The following is a 24,291-nucleotide window of genomic DNA, read 5'->3' on the forward strand; positions in this document are numbered from 1 at the left end:
TAAAATCCCAAACTTCTTTTGTCTGATGGCTACAACTTTCCAACCTTCTTCCACTGATAAGGTATGCTGTGTCTCATGGTAAATCCCGAATACACGAAACAAACTTCTGAGCTGGACTCCTGTCTTTCTTGAGAGGAGGTAAAAGGTCCATACAGATATGACATACAATTGTATAAAACTTGAACTTTGGAAGTAGGGGCTCGGGAGCAGCTATTTTCTGTTGTAATAGTCTCTGCGGCCTTTGACATTAATGTGTTAGTTTGAAGCCTTCCTGATTCACGTTTGCATGCGGTGGCAACGCAGTGTTCAATAGGGGAATCTCTGTTCCTGCGGAGGGGCATAAAGGCCCAAACTGCCCAGATATGTGTGGAGGAGACCCTCTACCCCAGCTTCAGCTAGGACTTACGTATCTTTGTATAAACCGTAAGCAGTGAACAAAGGAGGACACCGTCCCTGGCCTCCACCACACAGATAAATGGCAATTTCAAGTAACTGTACAACTCAGAGCAAAGGCACTGCAATAGGAGTTGGAAGACCTGCTTTCCAGTCCTACCCCTTGAGAAAACAGTCTTAATTTTGAGATAAGAATAGTAACATTTCTGGGGTGCCTGGCTGGCTTGGTCGGTGCAGTGTGCAGCTCTGGATCTCGGAGTTGTGAGTTCAAGCCCTACACTGGATGTAGAGATTACTTAAAGAGAAAATATTAAATAAAAAACAGTAACATTACCCGATTAACCCAGGAGTTTTATGAATACTTAGATATTCAACATAATCTGGGGATGACTGATGTGGCGTGATCAACATATTACTGTAAAATGAAAAAACACATGTGGGCATGCCTCGGGAGATAACGCGGGTTCCTTCCCGGCCACCACAATACGGCAAATATCGCAGTAAAGTGAGTCCACTGAAGTTGCTGGTTTCCCAGTGCATATAAACGCTGACACTACACTGTAATCTAGCAAGTACGCAACAGTATCATGTCTAAAAAAATAATGTACCGATTTTAAGAAAACCTTTATTGCTAAAAAATACTAACCATCATCTGAGCTTCCAGGGAGTCGTCATCTTGGACCACAGAGCACCATGCCAAATGCAACAGTGAAGAAGCTGGACGTATCATGAACATTGTCACAATGTGACACACAGACACGAGAACAAATGCTGCTGGGAAAATGGTGGCAGGAGACTTGCTCAATGCAGGGTTGCCACAAACCTTCAATCTGTGCAAACCGTAGTGTTTGCACAGCACAATAAAAGGAGGTCTGCCTGTACAGGAAATGACTGTTTGGGGGGGATGAAAAGTCACAAGTTGTTCTTGTCTCCACAGACAGGCCCGTTTCTTCATTAAAACACAAAAGGGACTGGCTGCTGCAACTGGGGCGGGGAAGTCAAGACTGGGAGTCAGACTCAGTGTCCACCGTACATCCTTTCATATCGTGTGCATTCTTAACCACGTGCACGTGCCACTGTTTGAAAACAAGTCACAAGTTTTAGAGAAATAGCTCTTTGTGCATGAACTAAGGCTGGTGTTAGATGACTGTGGAGAGAGGCGCTGGCTGAGAAGCAGTCCCTGCCTCCATGGAGGCCAGAGGACAAGCCAGACGCCTGTCACGGGCACCAGAGAATGGGGGGAGAGTGTCTTTCTGCCAGTGGCTATGCTGGGAACTGCTTCTGTCTCCTAATTCCCCGTGGGGAACGATCATCCTATTTTTCAAGCAAGTCTGGCAGTGTGGATTTCCACATGGACTCCCTTGAGAAGTGTTGGTAAGGAAAGGTTTCTAAATGACTGTGTGGGTTTGCTGTATGATGGCCACACTGAACACGCCTACAGGCGCTGCGTGACCCGTGGACTGGAGGACAGCAGGGTCACTAGAGAGAGAAAACTCGGGTAGGGGACTACGGGAAGGAAGGAGGGAAGAGGTGACCTGTGTGAGCCGCTGGAGGGTGGCTGCTGCAATGGAAGAAGAGACAAGAGGTTGGAGAGGGTGGCCGCGGAGTCACCGAATCGGCCACTTTGAGGGGAGAGCGTTCTCAGTGCCCCACAGATGCGAGAGACTTCCTACCCCTCCCCACTAAATGAGGAGACAGGCAAGAGGACAAAAAAACCTAGAAACACACTATTAAGTAAGAAATGTGTTCGCCTGTGTGCAGGAGTTTACGAATCCGTGGGCTCAGAAAACAAGACTAGTAACTGGAATTTTAAAGGTGTAAACTGAAAAAGGCAATCCTATTCTCCCTTGAATTAGCTACCATTGCCCCTAGACTTAACCATTCCGAACAGCAGCAAATGAAAAGAGTAAAACTGCTCTTTGCCTCCCAGGAAGATCGATCAAGAGAACAGTGTCTCTGCAGAGGCCGTGGGACCCGTGAGAATCTCTGCAGCCACAGAAGACGTGGGGGACACTCGCAGAACCGGGCAGGGTGGGTCATTCGCATCTTTAAAAAGCCTCAAGGCTCTGAATCATTCCTCTCTCTGTGTCAAACCCTACAGAGGCCAGACGCCTCCAGTTTGCCAAAATTCTGTGGTGAAATCCACTGCTAAGTTGTACCCATCATGTGTCCATCCACTTCCCGGGAGCCTACAAATGCCCTGGGGCAGAACTTCCGAAGACTCAGTCCATTCCGGCCCCTCCCACCACCCTACAGAGCCAGCCAGTGTTCCAGGACAGACATAGTGACCGTCAGGGCCTTTATGGAAAATGGCTTGTGTAAAGTGTTCTATCGTCTGCTTCTCTTTTTCCTTAGAAACTAGATAATTGTCTAATTTCACTATATTAATGAACCAAATTCTCCTTGCAGAAGCTAAAAGAGAAAGAAATCAGTCCCTAGTTACTCAGTAGCAGCATGTAAGTACCCAGGGCTTTACACCATCTTCTCTAATTTGGGCGACATCTCTGTAAGTAAAAGCATGTCATTACTTCCATTTTACCCCTGAGAAAACTGCAGCTCAGAGAGATAGAAGAACTTGCCTAAGGACATACACCTAGTAAGAGGCAGAGCTGGGTTTTAAATCACCCCTTCGTGAAACAACTCCTGTTCTTAAAGGGGTGCTGGACAGAGGTCACCAACCAGCCCCACAGGTTAAAAAGAAAATGCCAGAAGAGGCTCAGGGACCTGAGAACTCCTCCTCCTGGAACTCACTTTGGAATCCTGGAGTTGCCTTTCCTTCTTCCCAGGGTCATAGCACGTCAGTCTGAGCTCAGTGTCGTCACATATCCCTTGCACTCTTCACTGAGCCACAGGTCAGTGGAAAGCAACAGGAACTGTGTTCTGGCGACCAAAAACTGGTTTTGCTTCCAAGTTGGGAAACAGTCCTTTCACACCAACTGGAGGGCTCTGGAAATCCCTCCTAGTGTCACTCAAGCTATCACTCCTGTCTTAAATCCCTTTACAGGACCTCCCCGTGCTTCAGCGACCCCAAAAGAAAGCCAAAAACAATCATGTTCCAAGGAGGGTTGGCGGGAGATCTTTGGCCTGGGAACAGTCCAGAACCAAAGTAGAATCTGGACATCATGAACGCTTCCCAGGTCTGCCTTCCCCTGGTCAGAATCGTATCCCATCCTCAAACCTCAAGTAGTACTGCAAATCCTGCAGACTCCAAAACTACCTGTTGTCTGGGTTTCATCTAGAAACCTGCCCCCCTACCTCCCACATCCACATAAAGCCCACACCCCACTGTTTCAACTCCTTTCTTTTCTTATCCCCCACCCCGCCTCCCCCTCCGCTTTGTTCCTGCCTTTTTTCTGTTCTACCTAATCCCCATTCAATGCTCATAAAAGGAAGGCGTGAACAGAGGGAATCACAGTGGATTTTTTGGGATAGGGTGGAGTGTTATCCTAGTTTTTTGTTTTTGTTTTTGTTTTTTTTTTTTTTCTTTTAGGGGGGAAGGATTCGTGTGCATGGAAATCTGCTTGGGTGCTACAGTTTTCTGTTCGGATTAAGAAAAGGATTGCATGGAAGCTAAGGGAAAAAGAAGAGGAAAAGAAAAAAGGAAAAGAGAAAAGAAATTTCTTTTTTTTTTTAAAAAGAAGAAAGTTAAGAAGGGGAAGTGACATCTTTGAAGCAGCAACGCTGAGCTCATTCGGAGCTTGTGCTTCATGAACAGAACCTCAACATTACCCACCCCAAGTGTGAATCAGGTAGGACACGTGACCGGCGCTTATGCAAAAAGGAATTTTAAAAAGAGACACTTGCACTGTATCTGAAACCCTTCACTACACCTACCTCACGCTCTTTAAAATCAGGAGAATTATTTGGTTGAGAAACAGTGTCTTTGGAAGGTAACCCATCCTGAAATACCAGCTGGGTGACATGGCCAATGTCATGATGCCCTCAGGTACATCTTGTGCATGGATACAAGGAAGAGCAGGAGTGGGGAGAGAGTGTTGAACGCCAGGTTTTTAAGGTAAACATTTTTTTTTGTTAATTTCTAAAAAAGCCCCAAAAACTAGACATTAGGCACAGGCAGACAGATCTGAGACATTTAACAAATGAACCATGCTGTCGGTAAAAAAGGTACACAGGGAGTTCAGAGCCACGGCTCCACCCCAACCACAGTCTTGCTGCCAGTCAACCTTTGGTCTCAATTCTGGATGCCTGCACGTGACTTGGAGAGCACTACCATTTGTGCTTACGTGGCATGGCATTAACCCATCCCCTCCACCCCCATACCCTCGGGACACCTTGTCCTAGGTGCTACGAAGGTGAAGAGACAGGATCAGAGAATGTTGAGCCTTCTGGAAAGAACCTTAGACATGCCGTAGCATGTTCCTGACAAGAAAACAGGCCCCCAGGAAGAAAGTGGGGTCAGTGGATTTATGAGTGGTAGACCTAGGAAGAACATACAGATGACTTTCTCTCCAGTGAAATGCAAATTTCTGTCAGGGGGGAAAAAGAATCCTTAAAATCCTTCAAAAGTAAAGTTGAAAAAGTACCACTCAAGGCACTTTCACATGTCACAATCTTCTGGAGCTTTTGTGAGCTAGTTATCTAAGCATTGACTGAGACTTCCATGGGGTTCCAAACTGCAGAGAACCGACTGTCAGCTACACTTGGGGAAAGTAACTTAGGGCTAAGTTTTTAACAATCTGCCCTGGGTGACTGAGTTTATTCCGAGAGGCAGAGGAGTAAGGGCAAATAAATTTTACTGATACAAATATTGAACATACAATTTCTTACTCAGATTCAACATAAGAAATGTGAGCTAAGACTCATATCAAGTAATGTAAGTGGAATAGAAAAAATTGCAGAATAATATGTATACTAGAATCTAACCTAAGTTAAAAATGCAAGACTATTAGTATATATTCATCCATATACACACATACCATCGTATATGCAAATGAATACAAAAAGAAAGATCTAGAATAAAGTTAACGTTGATTATCCCTAGATAGAATACATGGTTTAAAGGGCAGGGCAGGACGGGGTGGGGAGGACTTTTAACTTCTGAACAGAATCCAAGCTCTGTTTTCTGCAAGCATGTTTTCTTTGTCACTTACTTTAAAAAAGCTGGGGCGGGGACACCTGGGTGGCTCTGTGGGTTAAGCTTCTATCTTCGGCTCAGGTCATGGTCCCACATCGGGATCCAGCCCCACATCGGGCTCTCTGCTCAGCACAGAGCCTGCTTCCCCCTCTCTCTCGCCTACCTCTCTGCCTACTTGTGATCTCTGTCTGTCAAATAAATAAATAAAATCTTAAAAAAAAAAATAAAAAATGATGAGAATTTATTTAAAAGTAAACCCATTCTGCTCCCCAAATGCTGTCCTTTGTCACCACTGATGCAGTGCACTGGTTCTGAAGAGAATCTGTGAATGGTTCACATCTAACTTTAGATGGACTTCTTGCATACTTCCGGCTGGTCAAAAGTTATCAATCCAGGTGGGACCCCTTCCTACTCACCACCCTCCCCAGCCCCATCTCCACTTCTTCCCTCCCCCAGCAATCCCAGCAGGAGACCAAACCTGCTGCAGTTATCAAAAATATTAAAGTAAGAAATAGATGATCATTGCAGAAACATTAGAAAGTGCAGATAAACAAAAAGAAGTAAACAAAAGTCACCATTGGAGTTCGGAGTTTCACCTAACATGACTTTTTTTTTTTAAAAAGATTTTATTTATTTATTTTATAGAGACACAGTGAGAAAGGGAATACAAGCAGAGGGAGTGGGAGAGGGAGAAGCAGGCTCTCCACCGAGCAGGGAACCCGATGCGGGGCTCCACCCCAGGACCCTGGGATCAGGACCTGAACCGAAGGCAGACGCCCAGGCACCCCCTAACATGACTTTTAAATGGATTTGGATCTCTTTAAAAAATGGATTAGACCTCACATTGTTTTGTAAATTGCTTTTTTTTTCACTCAACAATACATCTTTATCAGGCCAGCATGTGATATTTTATATCACTTTTAAATATACTATAAAAATCTATCATCCAGATATACAACAATTTACTTAAAATCTATTATTAAAATACATAGTTTGTTTCCAAGTATTAACATTCAAACAATGCTGCAACCTTTGTGCACTCTTCTTTGAGTACGTCCTCAACCCGTTTCCTCCATACAAATTCCTAGCTTTTGGTTCCTAGAAGTAGGACAGCTGGGAGAAAGGATTTGCATGTGTGGATTCTGTTCAACATCACCACGTGGCCTGGGAAAGACTGTTCCCACTCAGGACCCTTTTCTGAGGCAGCAAGTGCCTCAACCAGGTAATGTAATTCTTTCTTACTTTGGACAAATTGAGAGATTAAAAAGCTAATCTTGAGCATTTCTTTAATTGCTAGTGAGTGAAGGTGGATACTTTTTCATCTGTCCCTTCACCATGTGAATTTCTTCTTTTGTGAACTGTCTGTGGGACAGGCCACACCGAGATGGCCTCTGGTGACCAAATGTTCTCATCTCTGTGGGGGACTTGACTGAGCTATTATTAATGTGGCTAAGACACGGCTCTGTAACCCTGTAGAGGGAAGAACGGAGCCCGAAACTCTGATGGGGCCCTAAAGTCTTTATACAGTTTGACTCCAGCTGGGGTGTGTCATGAACCTAGCTGGTTAGAGCAAGGTAGGTGGCCCCTTTAGCTTAAATCATGGGCAAAATCCCCATTTGTTTCAGAGAGCTTTGCTATCTGTTATGCAGACTTAACTTCCAAGCCCAGACAGCAATCTTGCAGATGGGTTTTGATGTGGGAAACAAAGGCAGAAGATTATTAAATTTCCTTACTAATTCCAGCCAACTGACAAGTTTTTGAAACAGGCAGAGTGCCATTCTTCTAGGGACTCAGCCCCCTTGATGTTGAATTGTTTGCTAAGGGCAGAAGACAATCTTAGCCCAACCCTTAGATCCTGTCGGTCTACTTTAACATAAAAAAATTCCTTTGGGAACTTCCTTTATCTCTCCCCCCTCCCCCCTATATACATGTTAGAAATCACCCTCCAAGCATATGACCCACTGGTATACATCTGAAAGGTCCCATGACTGTGTTTTTACTTAACAATATTAAATGACCTTTCCCAACAATAGATAAGCCCCCTTAGGATCCTAAGAACCTTGTTTCCAAAATACCTGGGAGGCCTACACTGTCTCTACCCCCTCCCAACTTGGAGGTATGCAATGGGCCATGCAGCTTTTTCTGCCCATGGGTCCTGTCCCTGTCAGCTTCCAACCCTGATGTCTTTCCTACATGAGGTTTTGCGTGGGAGACTGAGTCTGGGGTCTGGGCAGCGCACTGCTAAACCATCACTCTTGCTGGAAGCACGTCTCGGACCACGCACCCAGCTGGCAGGGAATGCCGCACCACGGGGCTATCCCGCACAGCCAGATTTGTGGAAATGCATGGAAAAAGGCAACTTTGGCTAAATGCCGGTAACAGATAACAGTAAGATTTAGCTCTTCGAGTCACTTTCCAGCCATGGGAGTATATAAATCCAAGATTTAGCTGCTCTGTTATCAGAGTTGAATCCTCTTGGGTTATCTTATGATAGAGAAAGAGGCACAGATATGAATGGGCCCCACAACCAACCGCAGGATTTCTGTGCACCAGTAGGAAGGAGCTGAGGAGAGTCCTCTTCTGCCAGTGGTAGGGCGTGGAGGACAGAGGTTTTGTTTATTTTGGGGAGGGGTGGGGAGTGTGCATATCGGATTCCAGGAGAGCTTGTATAGTTTGAAAGAGTTTGCAGGTGATTAGTCGAGAATGGTCTAAAGTTCCGACCATACATCCTCTGAATTGTTTGTTTATTTAGGATATCTAAAGACACACAAGAGTGGATTTTCAAAATCTATGTTAACAACATAAAGCATAGATTTTGAAAATCCACTCTTGTTGCCCATCTCTCTTCTTCTCACTTTTCCTAAATGTACCCATCCTGAATTTTCATGGCTTCCAACTCTTAAAGTTAAGGTCACTGCATCTCTGAAGTTCACTTCAGGTCACTATAAGGATTAGCTATGCTTCATTTCTTTTCTATTTAAAGAGAAATTAATTGGTCCCACTTCCCAAACTGACTGTTGTGTATCTAAACATCATGCTACTTATAAACAACTTTTTGTCAAAAGTGAGATTCCAAGGATGTCTATGTAAGCATAAATAAGACTGAGGTCAGAACCATGCAGGCCAGGAAACCACCATGGCTTGTCAGCTGGATTTTTTCCACATAGTGGAGAACTAAAAGGATTAGTTCTTTGCTTTATTTGATGTAGCTGCATCTGGAAAACGGGAATAACTAAATATCTCTGGATCTTCCCGGAGACCAGGTCACCTCTTCAATCCTGCTAGCTATTCATAGAAATTAAACACACACACACACACATACACACACAGATAAAGCTCCTAAGTTGGACACTTGTAACTGAAAGAAGTTTGAATGAGAAGCTCTAAGAACAATCGTCTATTTGGGGAGAGAATAAAAAAAGAAAAAGGAGCACAGAAGCAGGATCTTGCAGAAAGGAATGGTTTTATAAAAGTGTAACCAAATCCATGAACACATATCTCTTGAGCACTAATTATATGCAAGGTGCACTCTATGCTGTGAACATGAACAAGACTCTGTTCTGTATCAGAAAGTTTTGCCATTACACAATGACTTGTCTTATTTTTGTTAAATTTTTATACTATCAGTCTGTTTTCACTTATTCTCCTGTCTCATCCTGGACAACTGACCAGAAAGCTCCTCATATATTCCTGGATTTTTAAAAGAGCTGTTAACAGTGGTGAAATGATTGAGCTCCATTTCGAATGAGCCACACAACCTTTCTGTGCCTCAGTTTCCCAATCTGTGACATAACTTTAGTCAATGATCCCAAAAAGTTCCTTCTAAGTGAAAAAATTCCATGACTCATTCATTCATGTATTCAACACGTATTCATATTAACCATCTAATATGTGCCAGAAACTGTTTTAGGCACTTGGGGATATACCCAGGAGCAGAAGTGACAAAGTCCCTGCCCTGGTGGTACTTCCATGAGGAGGGAGGGAAGTAGAGGCGGGAGAAAGACCACACAGCTAAATAAAGACACAAACAGAATGTCAGAGCGTGACCAGCTCTGTGGATAAGCAGGATGAAGGTAGTAAGGAATGTTGGGCCACGAAGGATACTGGGAGATCAAAGGAGGATCTCATTGACACACAACCACTTGAGTAGAGCCTTGAAGGAAGTGAGGGGACAAGCCACTATTTGGAGGAGGGGTGAGATCATGTGCAAAGGTCCTGAGGTGGGTCTGAGGAAGGCAAGTAGGCCTGAAGAGGGTGAGTGAGAGCAGAATAGGAGGAGACAAGGTGAGGAGGCTGCAGAATCAGCCACTCTAGGAACTGTGACTAAAGACAAACTACAATGTCTTTAGTCCTATCTTTACACTTGGTTTAAATTGTAGATTCCCAATGTCAGAATTTGTTAAAGTTTGATGTGAAATTAAGTTATAGCATGAAAATACTAGATGGTATTTAAAAAGTAGCTACTTCCTGAAATCTAACCCTTCTGTTTCCTTAAACTTCACTATTAAGTAACTCTGGAAATTTTTAACGATGTGTCATAAAAATGATCATGACTCACTTGGCAGATGTATACAGCCACTGCCAAAGGCAACAGTGAGGATTTGGGGGACACGGGCCATGGCCACTGTACTGTCTGATCCAACAGCCCCTGTCTCATTAAGACTCCCAGTTCTAGGCTTGCTGATTCCCAAAGGAGAAAGGCTTCCCTGACACATCCTTTAAGCTCATTTTATATTAACTGGAGTAGCAGAAACTCGAAAGAACAGAAATAGTTTTAATTTTTGAAATCACTGCAGGCTAATACAAGCAGTTTCACAAAAAGTTTTGTGAATTTCAGAATTTATAATTCCTAAGATGCACTGGGAAGAGAAAGTCATTGTGAGGTCATAAAACATTTGATCAGAAAGGAAGGAAGAAGTGGGGCAGGGCCCCCCCCGCCCCCCATAGTCATCCTGACCCAGGTCTCTGCTCCTGACCTCATCCTCTCCTCATTAAGGTCAGTCGTCAGCCCCTTCTCGGAATGTGGGTCCCCTACTCTGTAGCAACCCACAGTGATCAGTGGGGCTTCAAAAATGACACCTGCAGACAACCCAGAAATGACATTTGTAGAATCACATCCTATTGGATCTAACTTCTGAGAGCAGGAAGTGTGGGATAGGGGCCGACAACTGTGCTTTTAAAAGCATTATGGAGCAGGTCTAGTTGATATCCATTCTTTAAGAAAGCTGCCTGATTTCCTCAAGCTTCTGAACTAATTTTGTAGATGCTTGGTAATGAACTTTTCTAACCCAAATTTTAGGAAATAGAACAGTGCCACCGCAAAAGGCAAGGTGTTAGGCTGCTAGGGTCTCACAGGGCAGCATTTATCCCCACAAATTTACCCAGTATCTGAGGTCATCTACCCCCACCCACCTCGGAACTGCTTGGACTAGAGAAGGATGACTCACGCTAGTAGAGTTCCCAGAAGCTTGAGGTATAAACCCATTATTTGCTGATTTTAGAAGAAAGGCAACTGCCGGGAGGACCCAATGTTCCTGTTTTTGGACCATCACGTTCTTCCCCCATTAGCTGTACAGCGATGTGGTCAGGAGCTGGAAATCTGAAGCTAGATGGCAGGCTTGTCGAGAGGTGGAACTAGAACTCAAAGTCCAGTGCGTCAGACCCTAGAGCCCACCTGTCGGGCAGCTCTGCCCTAGTTCCACTGGTGGCCCACAGAGCGACATGGCTTCTGTATGCAATTGCCACTTCACTGCCTCAAAGACGTGACAAGCAAAAAAATAGCATTAGACACACCTGGCGTCTGAGCCTCTCTGGGTTGTCTCAGAGAAGGGATGCAAGTTCCTTCACACACAGGACTTTTACAGACCACTGGGATAAAGGGATACTAGTCCCCATTGCTCTTCAGTCCCATATAGACTGGTGAGGCATTAATGACAGCTACAGCAGGGGTGAATGGTGATAAAGAAGCCTCTAGGGAGAGCAGCGTGGGATGGGGGGTGGCACAGGAAGGCCTCCAGGGATAGGCAACACCAGCCACGAGCCTCCCAGAACTACACGGAAGAAGGCTGAAAGAATATTCTGGGCAGAGAAAACAGGACTTGCGAAGGCACGGAAGTGTGACCCCATGGAAGTCAGAAAGTCCCAGGTGGATGAGGTACAGGTTTCATGGGGGCAGAGCTAAGAGAGGAGCGAAAAGTGAAGGGCAGGGTCTACATCACAAAAAGGCTCAGATTCATCCTGGAAGACAGGAGGCACTGTGAAAGGATTTGAAGCTGAACTCCCGGAGACCTGATTTGATTTTCTGAGATCACTCGGGAGTCACAGGGACTGCCTCAGGGGAAGGATGCTGACTGGTGTTGGGGAGGCAGGTTACCGCGATGTTACCGTCACCAAGTCAGAAAATGAGGTCAGAGGCAAGTGATCCCAGCGAGAGTAAAGCAAGCAGAATGGACTGAAGAAGAGAGATGAAGAAGAAGTCCAGGACAGTTCTCATGTGACTCCTCTGGGCAAACTGGCAGAGCCAATGACCAAGACTGGAGCCAAGATATTGGTTTTAGTGGTGGCAGCTTTGGGTTGAAGACATCTGGCAGGTGGCTGCCTATGTGGGTCTGGAGCTCAGGAGCTCTGCGCTGAGACAAAAGTTCGGGAGAACGGAAGCAGCATGTAGGCACCGTGCTGTAAGTTCTCCATCCGTCTGTGAGCACTGCAGCTGAGGACACGTGCTGGGTGCCTGGGGGTGCCAGGCACCTCAGCCACGTTGTCTCACGTGGTCTGTTAGCGACCCTGTGAGAACGGCATCACCGTTCCATTTTACAAGCAGGAAGACTGAGGATTAGAGGGGTTAAGTAATCTGCCAAGGCTGGTCAGCCTTGGTAAGTGGCTAAGTTGGGGGTCAAACCAGGCCCTGTGATGCTGGGCTGACTCTTGCACCATGTTGCCTCAAGTCAGCGGCACAAGTGACGGAACTTATGGTCACTCCTCATATGAAAACCCAATTTAATCAAATGGACTTAAAAAATGAAATCTCTGGGGCGCCTGGGTGGCTCAGTGGGTTAAAGCCTCTGCCTTCGACTCGGGTCATGATCCCAGGATCCTGGGATCAAGCCCCGCATTGGGCTCTCTGCTCAGCAGAGTCTGCTTCCTCCTCTCTCTCTGCCTGCTTCTCTGCCTACTCTCTCTCTGTCAAATAAATAAAAAATCTGAAAAAAAATAAATAAAAAAAAATGAAATCTCATATTAAAACAATCTTCACACTCCAAGGGACATGTGTCAAGACTAGAAAGTCAATATCTATTTCCCCTAAATTATCCTTGATTTTGGCAAAATTGGCATGATAGGTAACTTTGAAAGGATGGGCTGATGTCAGTAACGCAGACAACACCAGCATTTAAGATGCAACTGATGGGGCACCTGGGTGGCTCAGTTGGTTAAATGTCTGACTCTTAATCTCAGCCCAGATCTTGATCTCAGGGTCGTGGGTTCAAGCCCTGCACCGGGTTCCATGCTGCATGTGGAGCTTACTTAAAAAAAAAATGCAACTGATTACTTCACTGAGCAAATAAAGCTTTTATGAAACATACCACCCTTAAAACCAATCCTGAGACTTGTCCTTCTGCCACCACTATTACAGAACTGTACTTTCTGTATGCCTCTCCTAGCATAGCTCTCGCATATAAGAGACCATCAGCAATGGTATATTCTCTTCTCCTCAACCCAAAATTCAAACCTGGTGATCATGTAGGAGGATACCCTTAGGCTGACAAAACCTCTTCATGAACTACACTACAGTGTACACATTTTGCTTTGTAATTTTACAATAATGGTTATAGAAGGGGGCACCTGACTGCCTCAGTGGGTTAAACCTCTGCCTTCGGCTCAGGTCATGATCTCAGGGTCCTGGGATCGAGCCCCGCATCTGGCTCTCTGCTCCAGAGAGCCTGCTTTCCCCCGCCATCGCCCCCCCCGCCTGCTTCTTTGCCTACCTGTGGTGTCTCTCTCTCTCTCTCTGTGTAAATAAATAAAAAATCTTTTAAAAAAAATAATGGTTATAAAAGGATGATGAGGCAAAGGAGTAATGAAGTCCTCCGTACACATCTGTTTGAGCAAGAGCCTAGGCAAGTAACACTATCCAAAGACAGGCCTGCTCAGAGTTCTCCTTAAGCCAAGAAAAGACAATGAGACAGAACCACACCAGCACTTAGCCACAGCAGCCTTGCTAATTCATTAGAAAGTGGATTCATTCTTATAGCAAAAGACTAAGGCAGAACATGAGGGATCTGAGATACGACTGCTTCAAAGAGTACCAGATCCCTTCGGTGGTTCTATGGCATTAAGGGATACATAACTTACCTCAGCAACCTGGTCTGTCTCCCAAAGACATACAATATTGAAAAAGACAGTTTCCTATCTTCGCACATTTACAACACCTAATCCCAACGCCCTCAGGTTTCCAATCCAAGCCTAAAATCACACTCCCCTTCTTTTTGCCTTCGGCAAGATTCACTCCTTCTCCCTAAACCCAGGTTTGTGTCCTTGCAGATTTAAGGTAACCATACCTGCCCTGGGCTGCTCTGTCCAGCTCCGGAGGGCTGCTCTGATAGTTATACATGGCAACAGTGCAGCACGGTGTGCACGGGGAACTCTATACCTGTGAGCTACCAATCCATGAGATTGGTATCAACTTACTTCATTCGGCCTGTGGGTCCGACGTGTAGCCTATTTCTGCTACTGAAGAGTTAAATCTACATTTTAAGACACAATGGATATTCTAAAATATAGTCAGAGTCACTCTTACCTAGCTGGGGTAAAAAAGCATTCTAAAAAAGCAGAGAAGAGCTATAGGCTCCAGATCTATATGTGAAAAACTGACAAGTGACCATAAAGAAAAATTATTTTCCTCAAAAAAAGTTGCCTTTCTATATTGGCCCAAATTGAAAATTCTTTTCACTACAATTCTTTAAAGTCTTTTAAAATCCTTGTAGGTGAGGGGCACCTGGGTGGCTCAGTTGGTTAGGACTCCGACTCTTGATTTCGGTTCAGGTCATGGTCTCGGGGTCTTGGGTCAGAGCCCCACATTGGACTCTATGCTCAGTGCGGAGTCTGCTTATCCCTCTCCCTCTGCTCTCTAATAAATAAATAAATCTTTAGAAAAACAAAATAAAATCCTTGCAGGTGAGATCAAATGTTCTCGGTCCCAGGTTGTATCTGAACATTTTCCTTTTAGTGTGATGCGTTTCTTTTATAATCGAAAATTTTCTTCAGTGAATGTAATCAAGTCAAATTAATTAAGCACATATTTCTGAGCACCTTCTCTGCATTAAGCACTGCGAAGTACCACTGGAGAGGGAGGTCAGGAAAATAGTCCTTGTTTCATAAGAACAGTACAATCTAACAAGGAGACTAAGATAAGCACACAAATAACTGTGATATGCTAAGTAAGGATCATAAAGAAGGTCCAGGAAAGACACAGCTATAGTCTGGAGAATACTGGGAGAAGGAATGAGAGCAGACTGATTTAGACTCGTAGGCAGAGAGAAGAATGAATGCAAACACAGGGAAGCAGGAAACACAGCAAGGGCTCAAGGGCAGTTGTTCATTTGGGCTGACATTAGGGTAGAATATGAAGAATTTTCCTACAGCATCAGTGCATGCTTTTTTAAAAAGACACAACAAATAATAAGTTTTTGTTAATTTATACAGTTGAAAATAAGATGCTAACTCCTGAAAGAGGGAAGAAAAGAAGTGAATTTGGGGAAAGGTATAGATGGACCAAGATTGGCCAAATGTTCACAATTGTTGAAGCTGAGTTTATACTCTCTACTTCTTCATATATCTGAAATTTTCCATTAAAAATAGCTTAAAAAGGGGGGTGCTTGGGTGGCTGAGTTGGTTAGGTGTCTGACTTTTGATATCTTCATCTCAAGGTCCTGAGTTTAAGCTCCATATTGGACTCCACACTGGGCATAGAGCCTACTTGAAAAAGAAAAGAAACAAAATGAAACAAAGGCCATTTATTCTAGGAAGATGGTCAGCTGATAGCTTCTCAGGTAATAGCACTAATCCTATCCACTTTCTAACCTCTGGGTCACCTGGAGGGTGAGGGAGAGGCTGAGGTTGGAGCCAACTTCACAGGGAAGTGGACAAGCACAGCCTGACTGAGGTCTGTCGGTGGGCCCGTTTTTGGTTCCCCATGCCTCTTGCTCCATACTTTTTTCTCTACTTCCCACTGGAGAAAGGGAGTAGGCAGGCATCTGCTATGAGACAAGTCAAGAGAAAATGAAGGCAACTGTGCTGTCCCCAAGATACAAGTAACTGGGTGGTTATTTTTGGTCCTATCAAATTTAATAGCTGTTTGAATTTACTCCTTCTATTAAACTTAATACTTGTTTAATACATGCTAGAAAATACTGATTAGCAAAGTGAAGAAAATTTAAAAAGCAACTTCACCCCACCAGCAAGAGAAAACCATGGAGCCTTGGCATATCATTGGCTTTTGTGCATGTGTGTGCAGCCCATATACGCACGCATGTGCTTTCTCGCCTCATGAAAACAGGACCACAGGAAACTATTCTTGGGTAACCTGGTTTTAATTCTAAAAACTATACTTCATGACAGGTTCGTGAAAAAACATTTTACAACAGTAATCTAAGGTATGCATAATAGTCCATAAAAGAACACTCGTCTGGTACTTGTAATCTTGGACAGGGGGTTAAGTCGTCTACTAACATGTTTTGATCTGAGAGGCCTCTCTTCCAGTATTATTTTGAATTAATATATATAGTAGTATATATACTAGTTCAGAATTGTGATGTGACAGTTAAAATAATTTGTTTTATTAGGGGAGGAGGGGTGGTGGTAATATTCTTACCAGAGAAATAATCCTATTTTCTTTCAAAAAGTATCGGTTGTTGGGATTTTAGTTTTTTGTTTAATTTTTAGGTTATAAAAGCAATACTTGAATGTTGCAGGGTAGGCAAACACACAGTATTACAAAGAGTAGTAACTGAAGAGTTCCCGTCTTTGTTCTACCCCATTTCCCTGCCCAGAACTGGCTACTGATAACAGCTTGGTATGTCTGTCTTCGAAACATTCCTAAGACTCTTTTAAATACATGCAACAATAACCGCACAGCCACATATCTTAGGTTTGTATATAGACAAATATGCACGTATAGGTGTGTATACACACACACACACACACAATGTAATCCACAGTGTATATAATTTAAACACATGTAATGATGATTTTCCCTCCTGTTTTTAACACTTTTGTCCCTCTCCTAGGAATTAGAATACCTGTTAGAGACACTACTGATTTTTGCCTAAGAACGCCCAAAATTCACATGCTGGTTTAGACTGCAGGTCTATCAGTCCCAGCATAATGTCTGAGCTGGCTCCTAAGAGAGAGGCAGTTGGGAATAAAGACATCTTCCCTCCTCACCATCCATGGCTGTGTCCTCAAAATGGGAACATACTTGGCCTTGATTTAAACAACCTACTATGGATTCTGTTTCAATCGACTCCAAATCCTTTGCAGTTGGCTCTTCCAGTGCGTGTCCTTGAGCACCAAATCTGTGGTATTCATAGATAAAGTCCTAAAGAATGTCCCTTTCCATGAACTCATCTCCTCAAGCATGGCTCCTGTTCTGACATTCTAAGATGGGTCTGCAAACTATGGCCCAGCCTCTGTTTTTATAAATAAAATTTCACTGGAACCCAGCTGTGCCTATTCATTTGCATATTGTCTGTGGTTGTTTTCACACCACAACAACAGAGCTGAAAGGGTACAAGGACAGTAAGAGACTGTAGAGCCCACAAAGCCTAAAGAAAAGTCTGTTGATTCATCTTCTAGGATATGATAGAAAACAGACTGTTTGTTCCTTATGAAAAGTTCTGGAGGAACTGAATCACATACCCCATATTCAGTGTCTTTGTCCAGGTGAAAGAATTTATTTTATTATTATAATTATTTTTAAAGATCTTGTTTATTTATTTAAGGGAGAGAGAGAGCACGCAAGCGGGAAGGTGGGAGAGGCAGAAGGAGAAGGAGAAGCTGGTTCCCTGCTGACACAGGGCTCTATCCTCTGGCCTTGAGACCAAGGCTTGAGCCAAAGTCAGACACCTAACTGACTGGGCCACCCCGGTACCCTTAAAGAGTTTCTTTTTTCAAAAATACAGGTAACCCTTGAACAATAAGGATTTGAACTACATGGGTCCACTGATCCACAAAGTACAGTAAACAAAATGTATTTTCCTTATGATTTTCTTCACATTTTATTTTCTCTAGCTTTACTATAAGAATGCAGCATATCATACACATACACACAAACTGTGCTATAATTGTTTGTATCATTGGTAAGGCTTCCGATCAGCAGTAGGCTATTTGTAGTGAAGTTTTTGGGGAATCAAAAGTTATACCTGGATCTTCTACTGAGCAGGGAGTCAGTACCCCGACCTCCATGTTGTTCAAGGGTCAACTGTACAAACACACGAAAAGCACGCGGTCTGTCACGGCAGCACTGGTGTGCCAGGAAACCTCTAACCACTTGCTCTCTGTGGTGCGGGAGCCCTGATTCCGCCATCTGCTATTTCCGTGGTATGGATATTCCCATAACGGCTAACTTCAAGCTAAAAAAATGTGATGCCCTTGAACATGGAGCTAGGAAGAGATGCACACAAATGCCAATGCAAACCACTGGCTCCTTGGTTATCAGTGGCCCAACCACCCACTTTAAAGATGTAGACACTGGGGCCCAGAGAGAGTGTCTTGCCCAAGGCTGCCCCAGTGACTGGAACCGACTAGAGCTCATTTCCCAGTACAGGGTCTGGCTGCCCCCCAGGGAGTCACCTCCTCTGTAAAAGGAAGAACAGAGAAAAGAAGGCATATGGTAGTAAGTGTTGGTTTTATCATTATCGTCACGGCTTGGGACTCTGGCTTTTTCAGCATGTGCTTCGGAGCACACTGGTAACGGTAGTGTTCTTCACAAGGACCAGGTTTCATGCAAACACTCAACAGTGGACTGACTCCATTAACCAGAAGTTACCTAAGCTACCAGACCGTAACTCCAGAAAGACCAGGACTGCATCTGTTTGTGCTCACTATCCCGCAGTGCCCAGTACGGGACTGGGCCCTTGGTAAAGCCGGTAGTCAATAAATAAGTGCGGAAGGAATAAGAGACCCCCACCACCAAAGTGGAGTTTTACTCCAAGAATACAGCCGGTACACAGCGATCCCATTCCCTTCTCCCACCTGGGGCCAGGGCAACAACAGATGCAATCCACTTATGTGCTTTAACATTTCTCAACTATCAGCTTTAACATTTCTCCACATTTCTCAGTATCCAAGCTGCTTCATCAGACCAGAGAGCCTTTGTGGATGGAGGAGCAAAAGGGAGGACAGAGTCGGGGAATCATTTTCCTTTGGTGTACACATGTATGTAATTTCTATCTGCAACTTGTTTTCATAAGAGCATGAAGCCGAGGAAAGAAACCAGTGAGGGATCCCACCTACTACACAAGAGGGCGTCGAACACGGCTTTCTGGAAGGGGCTGAGGCAGGGCTGGTCCAGGTGGTACACCTCTAAAAGTGGAAAGTGGAAGAGCACCAAGATTGGGGAATCCTGATACTACTTCAATAAGCTCTTGGGCTACACAAGTACAAACAGCATTGACCGTGGAGGAAAGGAAATCAAGGTTCTTTTGGAAATGACTTTTTGACTACTTGGTAACGTCACACCAACCCCTACACACTTGGCATGGGCTCCTCATGGCCATTTCTCTGAACCCACAGGTCCTTTCTGCCATATCACCGCTGCAATCGGGGCGCACAGACAGTCCAGCTCTGTGGGTACAGTAACAACCAAAGCCATCTGTGAGCCTTGCTGAGTTTTCAGGAGGCTACTGGGGCTCATCATATCTTATGCGGGAACCTAGTACTTAGTTTCCAAAGTGAGATCAACCTTAGTCCCAAATTCCAGAGGTTAACATTGTCCATGCATGGGGTGGTATGTGTTTCCATTTAGAGCAAGCAACCCAAGCAAGAGGAGGACAAATGACTTAAGCCTCCGAAGTATTTCCTACAGCAGTGGTTCTCAAAGTGTGGGGCTGGTATCCACAAAATCAAAAAAACTTTCATTATAACACCAAGATGCAATTTGTCTTTTTCACCATCATGTGTTTTGCAGAAGCAACATGATGGGATATTGCAAGACTGAATGAAGAAGCAGATATAAGAATCCAGGTGCCTTCTACTAAAGCTGACATTAAAGATATTCACAAAAATATAAAGCAACGCCTCTCTTCTCAGTAACATTCTGTTTTTGAAAATACAGATATTTTCTTAACATGCTATGTTAATATATAATAGGTCCACTATTTTAAAAAATGGATTATTGGGCGCCTGGGTGGCTCAGTGGGTTATGCCTCTGCCTTCCGCTCAGGTCATGATCTCAGGGTCTGGGATGAGTTCTGTATTGGGCTCTCTGATCAGCAGGGAGCCTGCTTCCCTCTCTCTCTCTCTGCCTGCCTCTCTGCCTACTTATGATCTCTGTCCATCAAATAAATAAATAAAATCTTTTAAAAATGGATTATTAAAGATGGTAAATTTTGTCTTATATATAAAAAATATAGCCCACATAAACAAAAGCTCTTTGGTATAGGAATTTTAATGAGTGTAAAGGGGTTTTTGAGCCCCCCAAAGTTTAAGCACCGCTGTCCTAGAGGCTGTGTTTCCCCGCCCCCAAGTCTGTGAGGAGGGTTATGTGTGTTGCAGGAAAGATGTTCCATTCTGATGTCTGGCTCAATTAGGAAAGGCAGCCCATGCTCCTTCCTGGATCTCTGAATCTATGAAGGCAGGCTCTGTACCCAACCCTTCCATCTCACCCCATCTGCCCCTTATCACTTGGTGTGGATTCCCCGACCTGCCGGCTCAGTGAGGATTTCCCTATTCCGTAAGCCCGGGCGCGGTGGGAACTCCTTAGTGAGGCCCGCATACCCCCTGGGGTTAGGACACCCCAGCGAGGCCCGCACACCCTCCTCTGGGTTAGGATTCGCTAGTTCGGCCGGCTTGCAGAGCTTGGATGAGGACTCCACTGAGGCCCGCACAATCTCGGCGAGGACTCTCCAGCGGCATGCACAGTCAAGGCAAGGAGGACGAGGAAAGCCATTTCCAGTCCCTGAATCCTGTCGCTCGCGCGGCACAGGCTGGAGACGAGCGGAGAGGTCAATTCCCCGGAGCTAGTTCCCTCCCCGATTCTCCCCTGGGCCTTCCCGGCTTCTCTCCAGCCCCGGGCCGCTCTGCGCACGTCAGTCCCTCCCGGGGAGGGAGCCTCGGGCGCCGCGGAAGAGGCTCGCGCCGACTGCCCCGGGGACAGGGCGGCGGGCGCTCCCGCCCCGACATCCGTCGGGCCCGGCCGGTACTCACCGCTGAACTCACAGCCAGGATCTGACGGGCGGGCAGGCGCCAAGTGCAGAGCGTGCTCCCCTACACTGCGCTGTTCAGGGGCCGCCGCCTCCGCGCCCCTCCCCCTGCGTCCCCCTGGGCCACCGGCGGGTGGGCGGAGCAGGGGCGGAGCGGGGGGCGCCGGGCTCAGGCCCTGCCAGGCCGCGGCCGGAGGGGCGGGGCGGAGTCTGTCCCGGTTGCCCCGCCCCGCCCGGCTCAGGCTACCTCGCCCTCGAAGGCAGGGGGCGGTGGCTAAGGGCTCCGCAGCAGGAAGCGGGCGGCCGCGTGCTCGGCTGGGTCCACCCCTGCGGGCCCACAGCCTGGGACGCGGGTGGCTTTCGTTCTCTCTGAGGTATAGGGTGCGACTGTCCGGTCCCCGCTAGGAAGTGAGCCGAAGGGGTGGGGAAGAAATGCAGTCATTTTTCTTTTTTTGCTTTTAAAAATGACTTGGCCTTAAAAGTGGAGACTTTATTCTTTGGCCGCTCTGGTACTTGTAGTCACGTTACCCCTCTCCCCACCGACTCGCCCCCTTTCACCTTCTCGTGTCCACCCCCTACGCCTACTCCCTCCTGAATTCCTTGCAAAACGTACCAGATGGGCATCAGAATCACGCTAACATCACAGGACTTCGACGTTTCCATGGTTATGAATGCAGAGTTTCTAGTGTAAAAATTTTTTTTAAACGTGTGACAACACTTTATAATGCAGGCTGTTCAGCGGTTGGATATCAGAGAAATGGCTGAGAGTTGACACTGAGTGCTCCTTCTTCACAGGATCGGCTTTTGATCAATCGATAGTTTGGTTGGGATTGCCTTCTCCAGCAAATGTGAGTACAAAGAAGTGATTAGACCTTTAGGTCGAAAGTGGCGAGGTTTTCCTGCCAACTTATATGGAAGATTACTGTAGTTTTCTGTTTTGAACATCTGAATAAACAGCCTGTAGGACGAATAGCTAATAGCTAATACTAACACTGCTACCAGTTAGTTACGACTCTGCTCCTCTGTGCCAGGTCCTATGGCTGGATCTTTATGGGTCTTATTTAATTCAACTCCTCCATCCGTCCTGTGAAGTGAAGAGTATTACCCCATTTTGCAGATACAGAATGCCCCATAGCTGGGATTCAGTCCTCATGCCTGTCTGTCTTCCAAGCTACAGCTATCCCCTAATTGCATCTTTTTTTTTTTTTTTTAAGGATTTTATTCATTTATCTGACAGAGAGAGCGAGAGAGGGAACACAAGCAGGGGGAGTGGGAGATGGAGAAGCAGGCTTCCCGGCTGAGCAGGGAGTCCCATGTGGGGCTCGATTGGATTCATGACCTGAGCCGAAGGCAGACGCCCGACGAATGAGCCAGCCAGGTGCCCTGCATCTAATTTTTAAATATAAAGGGTTGTATTTAACTTTGAACGATGAGATATTTACTGTATTTCCAATATGGAAAAAGACTTTCTTCCCACATGCTTCCTAAATTCACATTCACCCATTCTTCTTATGAACATTCATTAAACAAACTTTCCTGAGTGTCTACCATATGCCAGAGTTCCACCACAAACTCTGAAATAATAGAGTTCCCTTGGAAGTTAGGGTGATAATGTTCAATGATAACAGACATCTAATATGAACTGATAATCCTTGACAGAAAATGATTAAATCAAAACTCGAAAGGAAATTGGAATTTATTAGTAAAACACTGGCCTAAGCCATGAAGAAAATCCAGATATCTCTTATTTTTTAAGAGTCAGTATTCCACCACTTCAATTTTATGAAAGAACTCTATTCCTACCTTTTTTCGCTAACTGAAAGAAATCTGAAAATTTTACAAAAAAGATAAAAGTGAAAATAGCATTCAGTGTTTTTTTTAAATTAATTAATTATTTATTTGACAGAGAGAGAGAGAGATCACAAGTAGGCAGAGAGGCAGGTAGAGAGAGAGGGGGGAAGCAGGCTCCCTGCTGAACAGAGAGCCCAATGTGGGGCTTGATCCCAGAACCCTGGGAGCATGACCTGAACCGAAGGCAGAGGCTTTACCCACTGAGCCACCCAGGTGCCCCCAATGTTTGTTTTGCAGCAAGCTGTTATATGGGGAGAGTGACCCTGCCAAGCTCCTTCTCCCAGAACTACACTCAGTCAGCAACCCAACATCAAGCCACCATAACTTTAGACCGTGTCTGTGAGCATCTCTGCTTTATTTTGATTGATTTTGTGCATCCCTTAGCAAGATGTGTACTAAGGTACCAGAAAAGCTTAAAAGAAGTTATTTTTTTAAGTCTCAGAATGCTCAAAAAATTCTCCATAGAAGTTAATGGTGATTGCTTTTTTGCTTTCTGCCATTTTTGTTTCCTGGGAATGCTCCACTTTAGGAGAGAAGGAGAAACCTGTAGTACCCACATCATGGGGCTCCCTTGCTCTCAGGAAAGTCACCAGTGACATGCAGATTGCAAATCCACTTGGCCTGTCTTCTGTTCTTGTCCTCACTGACTGCTCCGTGTTATTTGACACTGGCGACTAGTCTTTCCTTGAAATTTTAACCTCCTTTTGGCTTCAGAGCCCTCGGCTCTGGGGATCACTGCATCTGTCTTCGATCCCTCTTTCGTAGGCTCCTTCACTGCACTTTTTCTCCTCTCCCTTTACATGTGACTCCATATGCTGGTGAGTTTTTCTTAATTTATTTTCTCTCCATGCAAACTCCGTGCACCATCTAGCGGAAGCCTGTCAGGTCTCTGTCACTGTTCTTACCCATCTTCAGGTCTCCACATGCTTTATTTCCAGCCATTTGTGGGGTAGCACCACCCAGATATTCCAAAGGCACCTGACATTCTTCGCATGTAAAATGGGAATGTAGTGTCTTCTCTAACCCTCAGTCTGTCCTCTCCTTCCTGTCTAGTGTCTTCCTCGTTCTGAATCTTACTTCTTGAATTTGGATCTCATGGTGCATTGAGAAAGCTAAACATTGGTGGGGTTTAGAACCATGTTCCAAGGCTGATACAGGGTCTGCCTGATAAATACTTCCGTCATGGCACAAAAGACTGCAAGTGGCCTAGAGGAGTATATAGACTTTATGGACCTTTTGCGAAGAAGTCATCCAGTCGTGGAGCTGCTCAGGGATGGCTGATGACTCCAGGGGCTAGTGCAGAAGGACCTTCAGTTGAGGCCACTACACTGTTCTAGCAGTCTCACGTGCCAGAGATTTCTGCTGCCATAAGAAGAACCATGAGGATGTGTTCAGAGACCTGTTAGGTTCTGAGAAGTGCCCTGTCGTACTCCACACTGACTTCAGTTACTCGTGTAAACTGGTCTTCCTCAGTTTATAGAAAGGTCCTAAAAACTGTACCCAACTAACTCAGTACCACACTTTTGAATTTATAAT

The 24,291-nt window shown here is 45.2% G+C and overlaps 1 protein-coding gene across 1 annotated transcript in view; it reads right to left on the reverse strand.

Moving 5' to 3' along the window:
* The window catches only part of ACO1 (aconitase 1), a 57,069-nt gene extending 35,968 nt beyond the window's left edge, over positions 1 to 21,101 (reverse strand). Inside the window, exon 1 of the mRNA XM_046023118.1 lies at positions 20,909 to 21,101. The gene's annotated coding sequence lies outside the window, so the exon portion shown is untranslated. The remainder of the gene's footprint in view (positions 1 to 20,908) is intronic.
* Positions 21,102 to 24,291: the final 3,190 nt, after the last annotated feature.

Source organism: Meles meles, chromosome 11, assembly GCF_922984935.1.
Source record: "Meles meles chromosome 11, mMelMel3.1 paternal haplotype, whole genome shotgun sequence".
Taxonomy (NCBI): Eukaryota; Metazoa; Chordata; class Mammalia; order Carnivora; family Mustelidae; genus Meles; species Meles meles.